General features: G+C 44.7%; 1 protein-coding gene across 1 annotated transcript in view; it reads right to left on the minus strand.

Annotated features, from left to right (window-relative positions):
- CARPA (Carbonic anhydrase-related protein A) overlaps window positions 1-17,500 on the minus strand; it is a 556,097-nt gene that overhangs the window by 337,557 nt on the left and 201,040 nt on the right. The gene's annotated exons all lie outside the window — the stretch shown is intronic.

The following is a 17,500-nucleotide window of genomic DNA, read 5'->3' on the forward strand; positions in this document are numbered from 1 at the left end:
GAAAGGAAAAAGAGAATCGTCCCCCCAAATGCAAGCCAGCGCAACAGAACACAATGCAGGACGCGATTCAGAATACAGTTAGTGAAAAGTATGGAAAAGGCGCAAATAAAAGTGGAAAAGAGAGCCGACTGCAAAAATGTTCAAAGTAGAGAAATGTTGACAAAATAAGAAAAAAAAATCAGGTACATATAGATAGATAGATAGATAGGTAAGATAGACAAATTGACAGATAGATACACTGACAGACAGATAGATAGTAGGTACATAAATAGACAGATAAATAGACGTACGAGAGAAATCCAGAAATTCATCTAGAAGAGAAATACAAATAAAAAATTAAAATGCGTTTACACAGTACACCCTGCATTCATATACATTATAACAATCGAAAACTACAGCAGAGAAATATAACAATACTTTCTAATTATAACAGCAGGCACAACACACACACACACACACACACACACACACACACACACACACACACACACACACACACACACACAAAACAGCTATAAACAAAAATCTGACAAACCAAAAAATACAGTACCACTAAAATATTCAATTAAAAATTATTAAACGGTTCAGAAAAGCATGAAAATTATAGACACATTAAAATGATTAAAAAGTGGTTACAGAAGTGGTCTTCTATCGAAAAGGACGTGAGTTCGATCCCAATTTAGGAGAGAGAGAGAGAGAGAGAGAGAGAGAGAGAGAGAGAGAGAGAGAGAGAGAGAGAGAGAGAGAATAATAAAAACACACGATTCTGCTCTTCCACAAAATCCACCAACACGTCAAAAAACCACTCCCACTAATACCATCACACCTGTCCTGAGTGAAATAGCCCTGGTATGATTTAATAATGGACGGTGGGTACTGGCGTTGAAATGGAGACGGAATGTGGTACGTAGGAGGACTGCTCAGTTTCAGGGAGTGGACCTTCATGTCTATACCCAGTCTGTGTGTGTGTGTGTGTGTGTGTGTGTGTGTGTGTGTGTGTGTGTGTGTGTGTGTGTGTGTGTGTGAGAGAGAGAGAGAGAGAGAGAGAGAGAGAGAGAGAGAGAGAGAGAGAGAGAGTACAAAAACACGGGAACACATAGCAATGTATATGACACAGTAAATAAAAAACAAGATAAAAAATACAAAACAAAAACGCACCACACGACAAAATTTTACAAACACCATTAAAAACGCACACACAAAAAAATACGAAAAAAAACAGCACCAGCACCGCCCAAACAGCGTTACAAAACAGGCTAACAATGTGAAGTCCATGGCAGGTACAGCATTACAAAAAAAAAAAAAATCCAATTATGATATAGAGTGTGGAGATTACAGGCATCCTATTAATGACACCCAATGAAATTTCTGTTTGTTATATAAATGCAAATACTCGGTGGGTGGGTGGGCGGGAGGGGGAAAGAGGAGGGGGAGAGAGATGGTGAGTGGGTGTGGGGGTTGATGTTTGGAAGGGAGCGGGGAAAGGGAGGGGGACGGTCGATTGCGTGGGTGGGCGGAGGAACATACTTAGCTTTGGTAGGTAGGAAGGTGTAGGTAAGTAGGAAGGCTGGGAGGTTAGGAGGCAGAAAGATAAGGTAGGTAGGTAGACTGTGGGATGGGCAAGTTAGTAGACAAGGATGGACGAAGGGAGGGAGGGAGGGTATATGGATGGATGGTAGGTGGGTGTCTGGGTCTGCGGGATGGGATAGGGTGGTAGGGGAATGAGGGAGAGTCGGCAGGTAAGAAGGAACAATAGTAACCAAGCTGGGTAGGTAGATAGTGTGGGGAGGAGGGAAGACAATAAGGTAAGTAGAAGGGAAGGTAGGTCGGTGGGGATGGAGGGAGGGAGAGGGGATGGAAGGTAGGAAAGTAAGAGAGAAGACAGGTAAAGAGGGGAGTGGTTGGCAGGGAGGGAAGGTCATGGGAAGGTGGGTGGGAGGGTGAAATCAGGGTTGGTAAGTGGGGAGGGAAGAAGGGAAAGATCGGTGGTAGGTAAGTAGATGGGTAGGTAAAGAGGGATATAGATAAGCAGGTGGATACATGATTAGGGTAAGCAGGTAGGAAAGTATCAAGGGAGGGTGTTAGGTAGGTAGGCATGGAGGAAGGGAGAGGAGAAGGCAGGATAGAAATTAGTATGGAGGGGAGGAGGCGGGTAGGAAAGTAGGGAGGGAAGCAGGCAGGGAAGGAAGGAGGTAGGGAGGGAAAGGAAAGAAGGTAGGGTAGTGAGGATGGACACAAGGAGGGAAAGAGGCAGGGGAACTACACGGGGATGGAGAAAGTCAGATAGAGATGGAAGGTGGTAAGGAGGGATGCAAAGAATGAGGGAGGGAAATGGGTACGTAAAGAGGTAAGTGGAAAATATACCATAACAGGTGAGCCACGTACCAAATAAACGGCCTGACGGGCAGGTACAAGGGAGCCAGAGGAGACACAGCAGACGGACAAGGAAGACAGGTAGACGGCAAAAAGGATACAGACGGATAAATTCAATGAAAAGGTAAACAAGGGATCTCATGGGTACAAAGAGAGAGGCAGACAGAAATGGACAGACACTGAACACATGGACTGAGAAGGAAAATTACAAGATAAATACAGGACCTCAGACTGACAGAAAAACGGAGAAAGGTACAAAGACCGTAAAGAGAAACAGGGAGTGACGGGAAATGAAATAAACACTGCAGGTAAAATTAGAGACATGGGGAAACAACAGAGATAAAGAGGGAAGTTTCATTAGGTTTTGTTTCGTTTCCCACACAGAGGGAACGACACAAACAACCCGATAACACAGACGCAGAGTGAGAGAGACAGAAATGGACACACACAATAAGATACTCCGGCAAATGCAACCTCATTCTCGTTTACAGACACATGAGACAGGATGAGAAGTGTCCCATTGCTTTTTAACACAGAGACAGAGACACAGAGATAAACAGACACCAGCCACGCTCCAGTACACAGAGACAAATAGCGACAGACTGACAGATGCCGCCGTCGCTCTCGTATACAGACAAATCCAGACAGACAGAGACAGACAGACTAGACATACAGATGCAGAGCCAAACGAATGACGTCCTCGCTCTCGTACAAAGACTGGCACAGAGACCTAGACAGCAACAGCGAGATAGACAGAGCAACAAAGACAAAGACAGACAGATAAAGAAAAAAATAGAAAACATACACAGCGAGCGAGCGAGCGAGCGAGCAGAGAGAGAGAGAGAGAGAGAGAGAGAGAGAGAGAGAGAGAGAGAGAGAGAGAGAGAGAACGAAAAAGACAGCAAGAGACAGACAGACTGACAAATGCCCCCTCGCCCTCGCACACAGACCAACTTTTATTTTCCCTGCCTGATGCGATTACACCTTGTCTGGGGGAGGGGGAAAGGGGAGGAAAGGAGGGCGGAGAGGGGGAGAGAGAACGAGGGAAGAAGGAAGGGGGAGAGAGAACGAGGGAAGAAGGAAGGGGGAGAGAGGACGATGGGAGGGGAGAGGCTGGGACGAGAGGGGGCGGGGGAGAAGGAACGAGGGAAAGAGGAGGGGGGAGAGAGGACGAAGGGAGGGGAGAGGACGGGACGAGAGAGGGAGGGGGAGAAGGAACGAGGGAAAGAGGAGAGGGGAGAGAGGAGGAAGGGAGGGGAGACGATGGGAGGAGACAGGGTGGGGGAGAAGGAACGAGGGAATGAGGAGGGGGTAGAGAGGACGAAGGGAGAGGAGAGGATGGAAGGAAAGGTGGGAGGGAAAGGGGAGGGAGAAGGACGAAAAGGCAAACAGGAGAAAGAGATGAAGGGAGGAGGGTTGAAGGGAGAGAGGGCAAAAAGGGATAATGAAGAGAAAAACAGAAGAAAGAGAAGGGAGAGAAAAGCAGAAGAAAGTAATGGTAAAATGGGAAAGAAGAGGAACAGAACAGAGGAAAGGGAGGTAGAATGGAAGTGAGAAGAAAAGTGGGAGAGGGAAAGGAAGAAGATAGAAAAAGGGGAGGGGGGTGGAGGAGAGAAAGATTGGAGAAAGGAAAAGGATAAGCGATGGGTGAAAGGGAGAAGAAGAAAAGGGGGATGGCGATGTAGAAAGCAAAAGGGAGGGATGGAAGACGGGATGGGAGGAAAGATGTGGAGGGAGAAGAAGTGGGAAGCAGAGAGAAAATGAGGAGGGATGATGAGAGAAGGAAGAAAGACGGAAAGGAAGCATAAGAGTAGAGGAAAGGGAGGGGAGAAAGGGAGAAATAAAAGAGAAAAAAAGGCAGTGCAGGTGATGACAGGGAAAGAAGGACAGAGTTAAGAAAATGGGGAGAGGCAGGAGCGGAGAGGAAGAGGAAAGAGTGGAAGAGAAATGTGGGAAGGAGAAGGACAGAGAGGGAGGGGAAACAGGTGTGATGGAACAGAGGGAAGAGGAGGAGAGAACAGTAGGAGGGAGGGAGCGAGAAGGAAATGATGGAGGGAGTGTGACGAGGAGAGAGGGGAAAATAGGAAGCCGGGTCGAAGGGCGTTTAAGGTGAGAGGGGAAGGGAAGGATGGTGAAGAGGGGAAAGGAGAAGTGGAGAGAGAGAGAGAGAGAGAGAGAGAGAGAGAGAGAGAGAGGACTGGTAAATACGAGGGAGGAGTTATGCCCTGAAACGGAATATACAAAGAGCAATATTAATGATGTGTGTGTGTGTGTGTGTGTGTGTGTGTGTGTGTGTGTGTGTGTGTGTGTGTGTGTGTGTGTGTGTGTGTGTGTGTGTGTGTGTGTGTGTGTGTGTGTGTGTGTGTGTGTGTGTGTGTGTGTGTGTGTGAGAGAGAGAGAGAGAGAGAGAGAGAACGAAAGCCAAAAACAAAACTACAGCATCAGAGAAAGTGAGTGCGAGAAAGTAAGACACAGGGAGAAAGCCAAGTAATTTACAACTCCCAAACACAGCCCTTGCCCACCTCTTCACTCCTTCTTAGACTCACAAACTAATTAAGATGCTGAGTGAATCTGGGAAGACGTCAAAAACTATTAATTTCTTCCCTGGGTGAGAGAGAAGTAGTAGCTTTATTCTTTTTAAATTTTCGATATCATTACGGTGATGAAAATATGTGTATATGATGAAATACCTATAAAAGCGTCTGTCTGTCTGTCTGTCTGTCTCTGTCTCTGTCTCTGTCTCTCTCTGTCTGTCTGTCTCTCTCTCTCTCTCACACACACAAACAAACAAACACGAGAGAGAAAGAGAGAGAGAGAGAGAGAGAGAGAGAGTCGTGAGCACAAATATCATAAATACACACACATGCACAGCAGAAAAAACAGGTTCCAAACAGACTTAAGTGGGATTACATGCCGAGAGAGAGAGAGAGAGAGAGAGAGAGAGAGAGAGAGAGAGAGAGAGAGAGAGAGAGAGAGAGAGAGAGAGAGAGAGAGAGAATTATATGGAAAATATCAACGCAGCCTTGTGTGTGTGTGTGTGTGTGTGTGTGTGTGTGTGTGTGTGTGTGTGTGTGTGTGTGTGTGTGTGTGTGTGTGTGTGTGTGTGTGTGTGTGTGTGTGTGTGTGTAAGAGACAAGTAAGAAGGACAGCGAGAAACAGACAGACAGAAAAAAAAGAATGAGGGGGTCCGATGGGGGGAGCACAGAGACCAGAACAGAAAACGGAGAGAGATGGTGAGGCGGGATGGAGGAGGGGGGGCGACTATCGTAATACCTGAGGACTGCAACTAGAGAATAAAAAGAGGACACTCGTTGCTCCCGAATGGCCCTGACTTGATGGTAAAAGTGGCCGGGGCGCGAGTGGGTCGACGAGGAGAGGCCCAGTCAACCTTTAAATGTGTAAACGCTTAATTAACTTCCAAGGCTCGGCGGAAATTGAAACCTCACACGGCAGGTTTTAGGTATGAAGGTTTCGTGACAAGAAGAGGAAAGTGTTATATATCTACTGAGACTCAACCTTGAATGCTTAGTTAGCTTTCAAGACAACTGTGGAAAATCGAAAATACAAGAGCAAAGTTTTAGGGCCAAATGTTTTAATCAGATTCAATGTTTGGTGACAGAGGAGAAAAAATTATATATGCGTCTATGATTCTGCTACTTCCTTACCTTTGAAAATTTGGGGGGAAAAAAATAGCTTTGAAGGCTACTGAGGGAAATAAAGACTGAGACGATGGGTTTTCGGCTCAGGTTTTAATCAGGGGAATATTTGGTGACAAGGAGAAGTAAGTTCGATTTATGTCCTTTCTCTGGCGTTATTTCTTTATTACTACTGAATGATTTTATTCAGTTTTCAGAAAAGCCCCACGACGTCTTTTTTCAATTTGCTAACGCCAGACGGTTTTCCTCAGCTGAGGAGGATCGACAACGGACTGAAGGAGTTCTATAATATCCCCAAGTCAAAGTGTGTGTATTGGTTTGGTGTTTCTCTGTCAATGTCTTAATATCAAAAGATCATATCAACACAGCCTCTTCACTACAGTGACTTTTTGTTGGTTATACTGGCTGCCACAGGATTATTTCATTCAGCTTAAAGCCGCCTGGTAGAAGAGATTAACGGAGCCTATTGATACTTCCTACCTTCAATCACCGTTTTATAACACCCTCACTTCTCTCTCTTATCGATGAGACGCCTACACGTGGTGGCGCTGTTCACCCTTGGGGCAGATGCGGCCTCCAAGCGGGACCTAAACCTTCACATATTTTCCTGAACCTCGCCGTGGGAAGGGCCCTGTGAGGCGCCGGTGTATGTTGTACCTGTAGGACTGCCCCAATGAATCAGTTGTCGACGGGTCAGATCAGCCAGGCAAATCGGGGATAAGCAACAACAGCAACAACAACTCCTATCCATCTATCACTACCCACATCCCGCCCCCAGCTCTATCCTCAACTTCCCTGCTAAATAAAATCTTCTGTGGAAGCAAAAGCATATTAAAAATGATGCCCGATTGACTAAGGGTTTTTTCATACCCCCCCCCCTTCGCTCTCTCTCTCTCTCTTCTCCTCCCACCCTGAACCCCCCCAACTGTTGCTAATCTCTGGCCCTATCTGGTGTTCCGTGAAAGATCAGTCATCAGGAGGGATCAGCCCCACCCCGCATCAACAACGAGGGATTCACTAATCTCAGACGAAAAAGTGACCACGATACGGAAGGAAAGGGTGGGAGTGGGAGAGGGAAGTGGGAAAAGGAAGAGGGGAGAATGTGGGAGAAGGGAGAGGGGAGAGAGATGTGGGATTACACACAGGATTACACACAGGAAAGCAAACAGCAACAGACCTTATGGTCCTTTCGAGGCTGCTTGTTAGAGAAAACTATGACTACAAGATCTAACTCTACATGTTGAAGGATAAGGATAGTAAAGCAAGAAGGCTCCCCCCACCACCAAACCCTCCAGGAAAAAGTGAGAAAAACCACCATGCAGCATGGAAAAACTGACATGGAAATTTTATAGGAAACACTGGAAAGGAAAAGTCACATTCTATAATACTTTATCTATGAGCTACCCGATAGAGTAACCTGAAAGAGAAAGTAAACAAATAAAATAATAGTGACGGCATGACATTATAAACCGGTTACATTGAGTTAATGGGAAGTCTATGGACATAACGTGGAAGCTACACACTGCACAGTGTGGATGTTTAGGGGTGGTGCAGCAGCCTTGCCTGGCGCTTTTAAGGTAGGCAGCAGTCAATCAGGCCCTAGCTCCGTTTGCTCCACTGAGACAAGGAACTCTCCCATGTGGGACAAGTACACAAGTTTCATCCTGAAGCAGTGACCCCTGGTACATTAAAAAAATCCCGATGGTGGTCACTTGACTAACAGGGACCCTCAGTGATCCACAGCCCATCACAGGTCGAAAGTAAGAGTAGTGACCGTTAACTCAGGGTTATCTGTGCAGCTCCTAATCTGTGCTTATATTGCTTTCTTTGCGCTGGGGAGATTGAAAAGTATATAGGACGGGTGTCTTAGATAAAAGGGGACTGCACAGTGCACAGTGTGGATGTGCAATGCACAGAGTGGATGTTTAGGGGTGGTGCGGCAACCTTCCCTGGCGCTTTTTAGGTAGGCAGCAGTCAATCAGGCAATAGCTCCGTTCACTCCACTGAGACAAGGAACTCTCCCATGTGGGACAGTACACAAGTTTCATCCTGAAGCAGTGACCCCTGGTACATTAGATAAATCCCGATGGTGGTCACTTGACTAACAGGGACCCTCAGTGATCCACATCCCATCACAGGTCGAAAGTAAAAGTAGTGACCGTTAACTCAGGGTTATCTGAGCAGATCCTAATCTGTGCTTACTGTATATTACCTCATTTGCTTTGGGTAAATCGAAAAACGTATAATGACGTGATGTGACGCTATGTTAAGTTTATGGGGTGTCCTGTAGACACGAGGGGACTGCACAGTGTGGATGTTTAGGGGTGGTGCGGCAGCCTTGCCTGGCGCTTTTAAGGTAGGCAGCAGTCAATCAGGCCCTAGCTCCGTTCACTCCACTGAGACAGGGAACTCTCCCATATGGGACAAGTACACAAGTTTCATCCTGAAGCAGTGACCCCTGGTACATTAAAAAAATCCCGATGGTGGTCACTTGACTAACAGGGACCCTCAGTGATCCACAGCCCATCACAGGTCGAAAGTAAGAGTAGTGACCGTTAACTCAGGGTTATCTGTGCAGATCCTAATTTGTGAGGGTGAGGGATGTGGGAGAGGAGAGTAGGAGAGAAATGTGGGAGGAGGGAGAGGGAAGCTAGAGAACGAAGGAGAGCGGAGAAGAAAAGGGGTACTAGGCATGGAGATGAGAGGTGTGTGGAAGACTAGAGATGGGTTTCGGTAAAGGAGATGGAACTGGGAAGCAAGAAGACAGAAAGGAGAGGAGTGAAGGAGAGATGTGAGGGAGATGAGTGAGGCGAGAACTGCAAGAAGAGTGCGGAAGAGAGGGGGGGTGGCTGGAGAACAGAGCAAAAAGAGAAAAGAGGAGTCAGGGAGGGGAAACACGTATGGAAGAGGGAGGGGAAACACGTATGGAAGAGGGAGGGGAAACACGTATGGAAGAGGGAGGGGAAACACGTATGGAAGAGGGAGGGGAAACACGTATGGAAGAGGGAAGAGAGGCTTAGAAGAAGGTGTTGGAAAGTGGGACTGAGTAAGGAAGGGGGTGAGGGATGAAGAAAGTTGGGTCTGGGAGAGAAGACAGGCGACGAGAAGAGAGGTTTGAGGAAGAGGGAAAAGAAGACTGGTAGAGGAAAGGCATGAGGAAAGAGGAAAAGGATAGAGGAAGTGAGAGACGGGGAGTGGAGGATAAGGAGAGAGAGAGAGAGAGACTTGGGGATCATAATTATTAGCCACTGAACAAAGGTCCCTCCCATCTTTATCTAGGCTGACCTATATTGGCTAGTGTGTGTGTGTGTGTGTGTGTGTGTGTGTGTGTGTGTGTGTGTGTGTGTGTGTGTGTGTGTGTGTGTGTGTGTGTGTGTGTGTGTGTGTGTGCGCGTGCGTGTGTGTGTGTGTGTGTGTGTGTGTGTGTGTGTGTGTGTGTGTGTGTGTGTGTGTGTGTGTGTGTGTGCGCGTGCGTGCGTGCGTGCGTGCGTGCGCGCGTGCGTGTGTGTGCGCGTGCGTGCGTGCGTGTGTGTGTGTGTGTGTGTGTGTGTGTGTGTGTGTGTGTGTGTGTGTGTGTGTGTGAGAGAGAGATGTGTGTATGTATAGCCTGTACGTAGACGTATGTATGTGCATGTGTGTATGTGTATGTGTATTGGTATGTGTGTAAGGAATGTGAGGGAGGGCGTGACCGCAGACAGTTGAGAGCCCTTGCGTGTGGGGGGTCACAAAGGGATGTTGGTGGGGAAGGGGGTGAAGGGGTAAGGGAGAGGGAAAGGGAAAGGGGTGAAGGGGTAGGGGAGAGGGAGATGAGGAAAGAGGAAAGGAGAGGGTAAAAGGCAAGATGAGGGGGTGAAGGAGTTAGGGAGTGAAAGGGTGAGAGGAAAAGTTGGGGAGGAAAGAGTAAAAAGGAGGAAAAACAGGAGGGTAAGGAAGAGGAAGGAGAGGGGAGAGCGGCAGAAGTGGAGGGGAAAGAGTAGGGGAGGACAAGGAAAGGCAATGGAAAGGAAGGAGGTGAAAATGGGATTGGGAGGAGAAAGAAAAGAGTGGGGGAAAGGATGAAGTGAGAGGAAGGAGAAGAAGGAGAAAGAGTAGGGCAGGAGAGGAAAGGGGAGAGGTACAAGGGGAGGGGAGAGGAGGTAAAGACAAAGAGGAAAAGGTTGGAAGGGAAGAGGGAAGCGGAACAGTGGGAAAAGCGGGAACGAGAGGAAATGTGGAGAAGAGATGGAAGAAGGAAATGGGTAAGGAAAGAGGGGAAATGAAATAAATGGGAGGAATGGGGATGGGGAAAAAGACTAGTATCAGAAGAGGGGGAAGAGTTGGGAAAGAAGTACGGATGAAAGGGAAGAGGATGGAGAAAAGAATATGCTGAAAGAAAGAAAATGTGGAGAAGGGGGAAGGTGTAAGGAAGGAGAGAAAAAAGGGACGAGGGGATGAGGGGAGTAAGAGGGGAGAAAACATGGGAGGTAGAATGGAAAAGTGGATCTGAAAAGTAAAGGAGGAAAGAGAGAAAATATATACAGTATAAAGGAAAGGGAAGAAATAAAGAGAGATAGGGAGGAGTTAAAAGGAGAAGAGGAGAAATGCAGGAAGAACTGAAAAGAAAAAAAAAGGAGAGGTAAAGGAGTGGAAGAAAGGGAAGCGGGTTATGGAAGAGGGGAAAAGAGGGAGCAGCGAAAAGGCGAGAGTGAGGATAGGGAGAAGAAGGAGGAGAGATGAGGGGAGGGAGAGGGAGGAGAGGAAAGGGAGGGGGGAATAAAATCGTCTGGAGAGGGCAAGAATAAAATGAAAAACACGTCATTAAATTCTGTCAAAAACACCCTAAATATTCTTAACATAAAACCACAAAAAATTCTAAAACTCTTCGGACAAAAAAATAAATAAATAAATAAATAATGCCACTCTCCCAAATCACGAAACCTGATCTTGTGTAACTGTACCTGGTTCTGCTTAATTATTCCTCAGCCTCTCCGCTCTCACCGTATCAACTCACCTGCAAGAGAAAGGTATGCTTCAGAAAAAACTCCACACAGATAATGCAGCAATAGAGACCAGACAGATGAACACAGACAAACAGATAGATAGACAGATAGACACAGACAGAACAGAGACAGACAGACAGACAAAGACAGACAGATAAAGACAGACAGACAGACAGATATACACAAACTCTGACATACAGATACATAAATATTGACAGACACAGATAAACAAACAGACGGATAGACAGATAGTCGTCGAAGCTATCATCAATACCACTATCATCTCCATCACCATTAGCATCAACATCCTAGCTATAAATAAAATGAGTAGGATTCAGAAACAGGCACAGGAAAATAAAAAACAAAGATCACTAGAAACCAGGTAGCTAGTAACAAGAACCAATCATCAAACCACCCATTAATTATGCTTTATATCCAGAGTCTTTGTATTTGTCTTCCAGATGTGGCGGCATTACTTTCGAATCAGGTCTTTTTCTTACGATTGTCCATTGTTGAAAGTGACAAGAAAAACACCCAAATCACCAGGCCAGAGGGAGACGACGGAGGAAAGACTAGATGGTGAGGAAGACTGACTGACTGACTGAAGAGAAGTGTGTAGGGACAGTTCAACATAGGCGGCCAGTATTATGAAAGCAGGAAGGAAGGTAGGAAGAAAGGAAGGGTCACACGAAAGATTAGATGGTGAGGATGTGGCTTACTAGAGAAGGAAATGGACGATCCAACATAAACAGCCATATTTTGCGAGTAGTGGAGAATTACAAAAAATATTTAAAACACCCAAACATCCGCCAAGAATAATACATTTTTTTTTCTCATTTATAGTCATGATTCCTACTGTCTTTATGAATTTCTACAGCCCGGACAGCATGCTGGTATAGTGTGTGTGTGTGTGTGTGTGTGTGTGTGTGTGTGTGTGTGTGTGTGTGTGTGTGTGTGTGTGTGTGTGTGTGTGTGTGTGTGTGTGTGTGTGTGTGTGTGTGTTCATTCGGGCACTAACTTGAGAGATTTGAACTAGATTTTTTTTTAAAGTCTGATTACTGATTAAATTCATAGGCTATTACCGAATACAAAGGTCGAGGGTCAAAGGTCAAAGCCTGTGTTATCCTGTTTATTTCTGGTACTGCCTTATTGTCTTTACTTTTTGGATAATTATTTTATTTTTCCCGTAATAATCTCTCTCTCTCTCTCTCTCTCTCTCTCTCTCTCTCTCTCTCTCTCTCTTCCTGCAGCGACACGAAGGAGGCTTAGGGGAAGGGAGAGGGGGTGGCATGTTAGTGTGCAATCACACACACACACACACACACACACACACACACACACACACACACACACACACACACACACACACACACATAAAAATATTCAAACATACATACACATAAACATACAAACATATATACATACACAAATACATCACACACACACACACACACACACACACACACGCATACACACACATACAATCAGAGTTTCAAACACCAATAACCACACACACATTCATCCAAACACGCACGAACTTTAAAGTGTGAAATTAATTGGGCCACCTTTAATGATTCTCTCTCCCCCCCCCCCTCTCTCTCTCTCTCCCTCTCTCTCTCTCCACCGCATCCCATCTCTCACCCCGTACCCACACCACCACAGCCAAACAAAACGTAAAAACACATGAATGCATCCGTATTGCCCAGTTATAAAGCAATTCCCATGCAATATACTGGCGGACCCATACACCCAGCCGCACCAGTTCACCCAGTACCAGGCAAGCAGACCGAGCATGATACTCTTTTCACTCTAATTTGGCCTAAAATTGTCCTCTCTCCATCTTGAATGCTGAGTTGTTGGAATAGATTAGCACCATTGTAATGCCTAAAATTGTCATCTCTCCATCTTGACTGCTGAGTTGTAGGAATAGATTAGCACTGCACTTTAATTCTAGCCACGAAGAAGTGCTCAGGAAAAGATGAAAGCAGCAGCGTCGTCATTTTTCTATCGCTGAGTTACGTGAAATAAACTGCAGAAGGACGGAAATCTGTGCCAACTTAAAGTGAATGAACTACATTAACTCAATATCTACACGTACCTATTTTTTCCATTTTCTTGTCTTCCTTTCCTTCCCCGTACTCCTTCATTCTCAAACTCAATTTCAATATCATCTTATCCAATCCTCTCATTTTTTGTAACCTCTTCACTACGGGGTCCACCTAAAACGACTTAAATTACCTCGCGATATGAGGAGTAAAATCCAGTTCACCTGCTACCGGATACCAATGCCTTCTTTTCACCCAGTCAAACCTTACCTGTACATCGCCAATACAACCTAATACTTCACCCAATACCTTACCGTTAAAAGAAGACACGGTACTTCACCTGACACCAATTATTCTCATTCCAAGCACCTTTAAAACTCTAAATTCTTTTACCCTCGTATACTTAACTATTACTTCATCTTTAATACCCGAAAATACCAGTACCAGTTAAACCAAAGCAATCCAACCATTTCGCCCAATACCACATTCAAACCTCAATACTCCCCAGATCTAAAATTTATGGCCCTAATACCAAATGTTTTAAAGAATTCCCTACCCTAGTACTACACGAGACAAGGTACTGGTTTACCTAATACCTACTAACCAGTTCACCTAATCCCAGTCAGCCGCATGCCCCAGTACTACTCACCTTTCACCTACTTTACCCTGAATGTCCGTAACATCTTCATTTTTCATTTCTCGAGGTGAATAACATCGTCTAGAGGTAACGAGACAATAACACAAGACATCATTTTGCTGAGATGAATTATAGGTTTCATTCTACCCCTTTCAGTACAAGAATAAAAGAGTTCGATGGAAGCAAGAATCCAAAGAGACCCTTTTCAGTGTGGTATAAACTCATTCTTGCTCTCTCTATACGACTTAATCAAATTCTGGGGAGATTTTTATATTGTCAAGGGGTTAATGAAGGCTACATAACCTCCCCCCCCCAGTTCGAAAAATCTCTCTCTTAAAAGATGATTAGAATTGTCGTGGAGTCGCAAAAATAAAGAGAAAATTCCGTCCTATAAAGCGTTCACTAAAAGCTGACAAATTCCTAACCTTCCACTGCTCTGTTGATAGCCAAGGGCTGTCAGAAAGGAGGACTGATTTGACGAGTAACCAAGGACACTCTCTTTCCTACCCTGTAAAAAAAATAATCAAAATTCATGGCCCCGCTCTGTCGGATGAAAACAAATCGATTAAAGTACTGATAGGATTAGTGGTAAAAAGAAAAAAAGAAAAAGGAAGCCGTGTAATTCAATATATCCCAGTACTCTCATCACGGACACTCCCTCCATCCCTCCCTCCCTCCCCCAATACACTCTCACAGTATTGGTATTTAATTTGGTATGAGGCCAGAGTAGTGATGAGTGTGGTGGCTGTGGTAGTTGTGGTGGGTGTGGTAGCTGTCGAGGGCGTGGTGGTTGTGGTAGGTGGAGATAGTGGTAGTGCTGCTGAGCGTGGTGATGGCAGTGGTTGTGATGAATGGAGAGATAGCAGTAGTTGTGATGGTTTTAGTGACTGTGAGGTTATAGTGATGTGGAGTTGTGGTGATTAATGGTGATGGTGGTGCTGTGATGATGGTTGAAGCTGTGATAATTTTGGTGGTTGTTGTGATGATGGTAGTTGAGGTGGCGCGTTGGGTGTAGTGATGGTGGTAATGGTGGCTGTGGTGATGATGTAAGCTGTGGACGAATTAGTGATACCTGTGATGATGTAGTTGTGATGGTGGTGATTTTGATGACAGTGATTGTTAACTGTGGTAGCTGTGGTGAAAGGATAAGTATGATGGTGATTATAGTGATGAATATGGTGTTGGTGGTGGTGATGATAACGTTGGTAATGTGAAAGAGGCAAATAATATGTGAAAAAACAACTCTCTCTCTCTCTCTCTCTCTCTCTCTCTCTCTCTCTCTCTCTCTCTCTCTCTCTCTCAACCGTGGCAATTAAAAGAGGGAAAGACGCTGCTGGAGGAGTAATTTGATGTCTGGAATTCTTCTAATCGAAACAGACTCTCTCTCTCTCTCTCTCTCTCTCTCTCTCTCTCTCTCCCAGAAAAAAAACATTAAAGTAGGCATGTCACTAATGGAACTATTATTATTATTATTATCATCATCATCATTATTATTATTATTATTATTATTATTACTATAATTTGTAGTAGTAGTAGTGCTGGTTGTAGAAGTAGTAGCAGCAATAGCCACAGTGATAGTAGTGATAGGTGGTAGTCAAGTGGTAGAATTCTGGACTACTGTTCGAGAGGAAGCAAGAACGATTCCCGGTAGGGGCATGAAAGAATTTAGGAATATTAAAAAAAAAAAAAAAAAATTCACATCTACGAAAACACAAACGTCATAAAAAAAAAACTTTATTAACATCCATCCTGAATGAGACAGTCGTTGCATTTAATTATTCAGTATGTACAATCGGTATCAGTGCCAGAGTGGTGATATGTGAAAGTGTGTGCATTGCAACCGTCCTCTATACGTGGGAGAAGCGTTGGATCTCGGGAACGGGCTATATAATCTATGGCCAGAGTTAGCTGTATAACAAACGCAAAAGTAATAGTCATTTCATTAATATTCTAACACTAACTTCCTGTGAGAATTTGTGCTTTGTTATCCTTGTCTTTAACAGGGAAATTATGTTAGCTATACCCTCTCCTGTAACAAACAGCCTCCAAAGACCATATAGATCTGTTGCTGTTTGCTTTCCTTTATTACTCCTTTGAACTCCTACACTGACGCTTTTAAATACAAATGTGAAGTGTTATCTATCGCCATAATGAAAAATATGGCCAGCGTGACAATAAGCAGCAATTAGTGAAGCTCCCCCTGAATTACATCTGTTTGTGTGTGTCGGAAAGAAAATGGGAGGACGATTAGTGAAATGGAAATGTGTGACTCTCTCTCTCTCTCTCTTTCTGTGTGTGTGTGTGTGTGTGTGTGTGTGTGTGTGTGTGTAATTTTGCCAACAAGTGCACGCCCCTTTTGGTGTAATGTGTGTGACAGCATAAGTACGAGTGTATGCATATGCGTGTGTGTACGTAAAAGTGGTTGTATATGAGTGTGTGTACGGACAACTGTGTGCGTATGAGTGTATGCATGTGCGTGTGGGATTCATTTCTCTTTTTAGTGGGCAAATTTAATGATGGTCTTGCACAAGCGACTGTTGATGATATTAGCATTGATTTTACCCCACCTGCCCTCAGCGACGCCCTCTCTCTCACTTTCTCACATTCACTCACTTTTTTATTCTCACTCACATACTCACTCCTGCACTCTCTTTCTACCTGTCTATCTATTTATCCATCTATCTATCTATCTATCTATCTATCTATCTGTCACACACATTCCCTAGGTTTTGTTTCTTTATTCGTCCATTCCATCGATTTCTTTTATTTATATGCCTGTAGGGATTTGCTCTCTCTCTCTCTCTCTCTCTCTCTCTCTCCACATCCCACCAGTGCCTCGAAAATATTTTTAGCCTTGCTTTTGTCCGACACACACACGCACACGCACACGTACACATATTTATGGATACACATACACAGAGGAATGGTCAGGTGTCGGAGGAAAGGAGTGGCAATGAATGGAGAAAGAAATAAAAAGAATAAGATACATGGAAGGAGGAAAGGAAGGAAAGAAGAAAGGGAGAGGATTGAAAGAAAATAATAATATGGGGTACGATGCTGGAAAAATAGGAAGGAAGGAAGGAAGGAAGGAGAGAAGGAAGGAAGGAAGGAAGGAGAGAAGGAAGGAAGGAAGGAAGGAGAGAAGGAAGGAAGGAAAGAAGGACACCCCTTACGAGATTAGGGAGTCTGGCTATAGACAGACAGATGGCAATAAATGAATGAATGAATGAACGAACGAACTAATGAATGAATGAATGAATGAATGAACGAACGAACTAATGAATGAATGAATGAATGAACGAACGAGCGAATGAACGAATAAATGAATGAAGACGAGGGGCTTAGAAGGCATGAGAGAGAGAGAGCGAGAGAGACCTACCAAGAGAGCTCCATAATGATCACGTCTTCCCACAATTCCGGGTCTGACAATTTGTTGCTAATGACCCAATCACCCACCCCATGGCCCTCATTATAATGGGGGGCAGCTGTTAGTGGACTTTCAGCCTTCACTTATTCCGATAATCCAAGGTTCACTTCAGTTACCGTACGATTATTGGGATAGTTATCAGAGAGGCCGCAAGCGTAGATACCGTGCTATGTAGGTTTCTGTGCATGTATGTATTCTTTGTGCTATGTATGTTTCTGTGTATGTACGTATTCTTTGAGCTATGTATGATTCTGTGTATGTATGTATTATTGTGCTATGTATGTATTCTTGTGCTATGTATGTTTCTATGTATGTATGTATTCTTGTAATATGTATGTGCCAATGTATGTACGTATTCTTGTGCTATGTATGTTTCAAAGTAT

This window comes from Coenobita brevimanus, chromosome 45, assembly GCF_032717465.1.
Source record: "Coenobita brevimanus isolate Jiangsu-jjx chromosome 45, ASM3271746v2, whole genome shotgun sequence".
Taxonomy (NCBI): domain Eukaryota; kingdom Metazoa; phylum Arthropoda; class Malacostraca; order Decapoda; family Coenobitidae; genus Coenobita; species Coenobita brevimanus.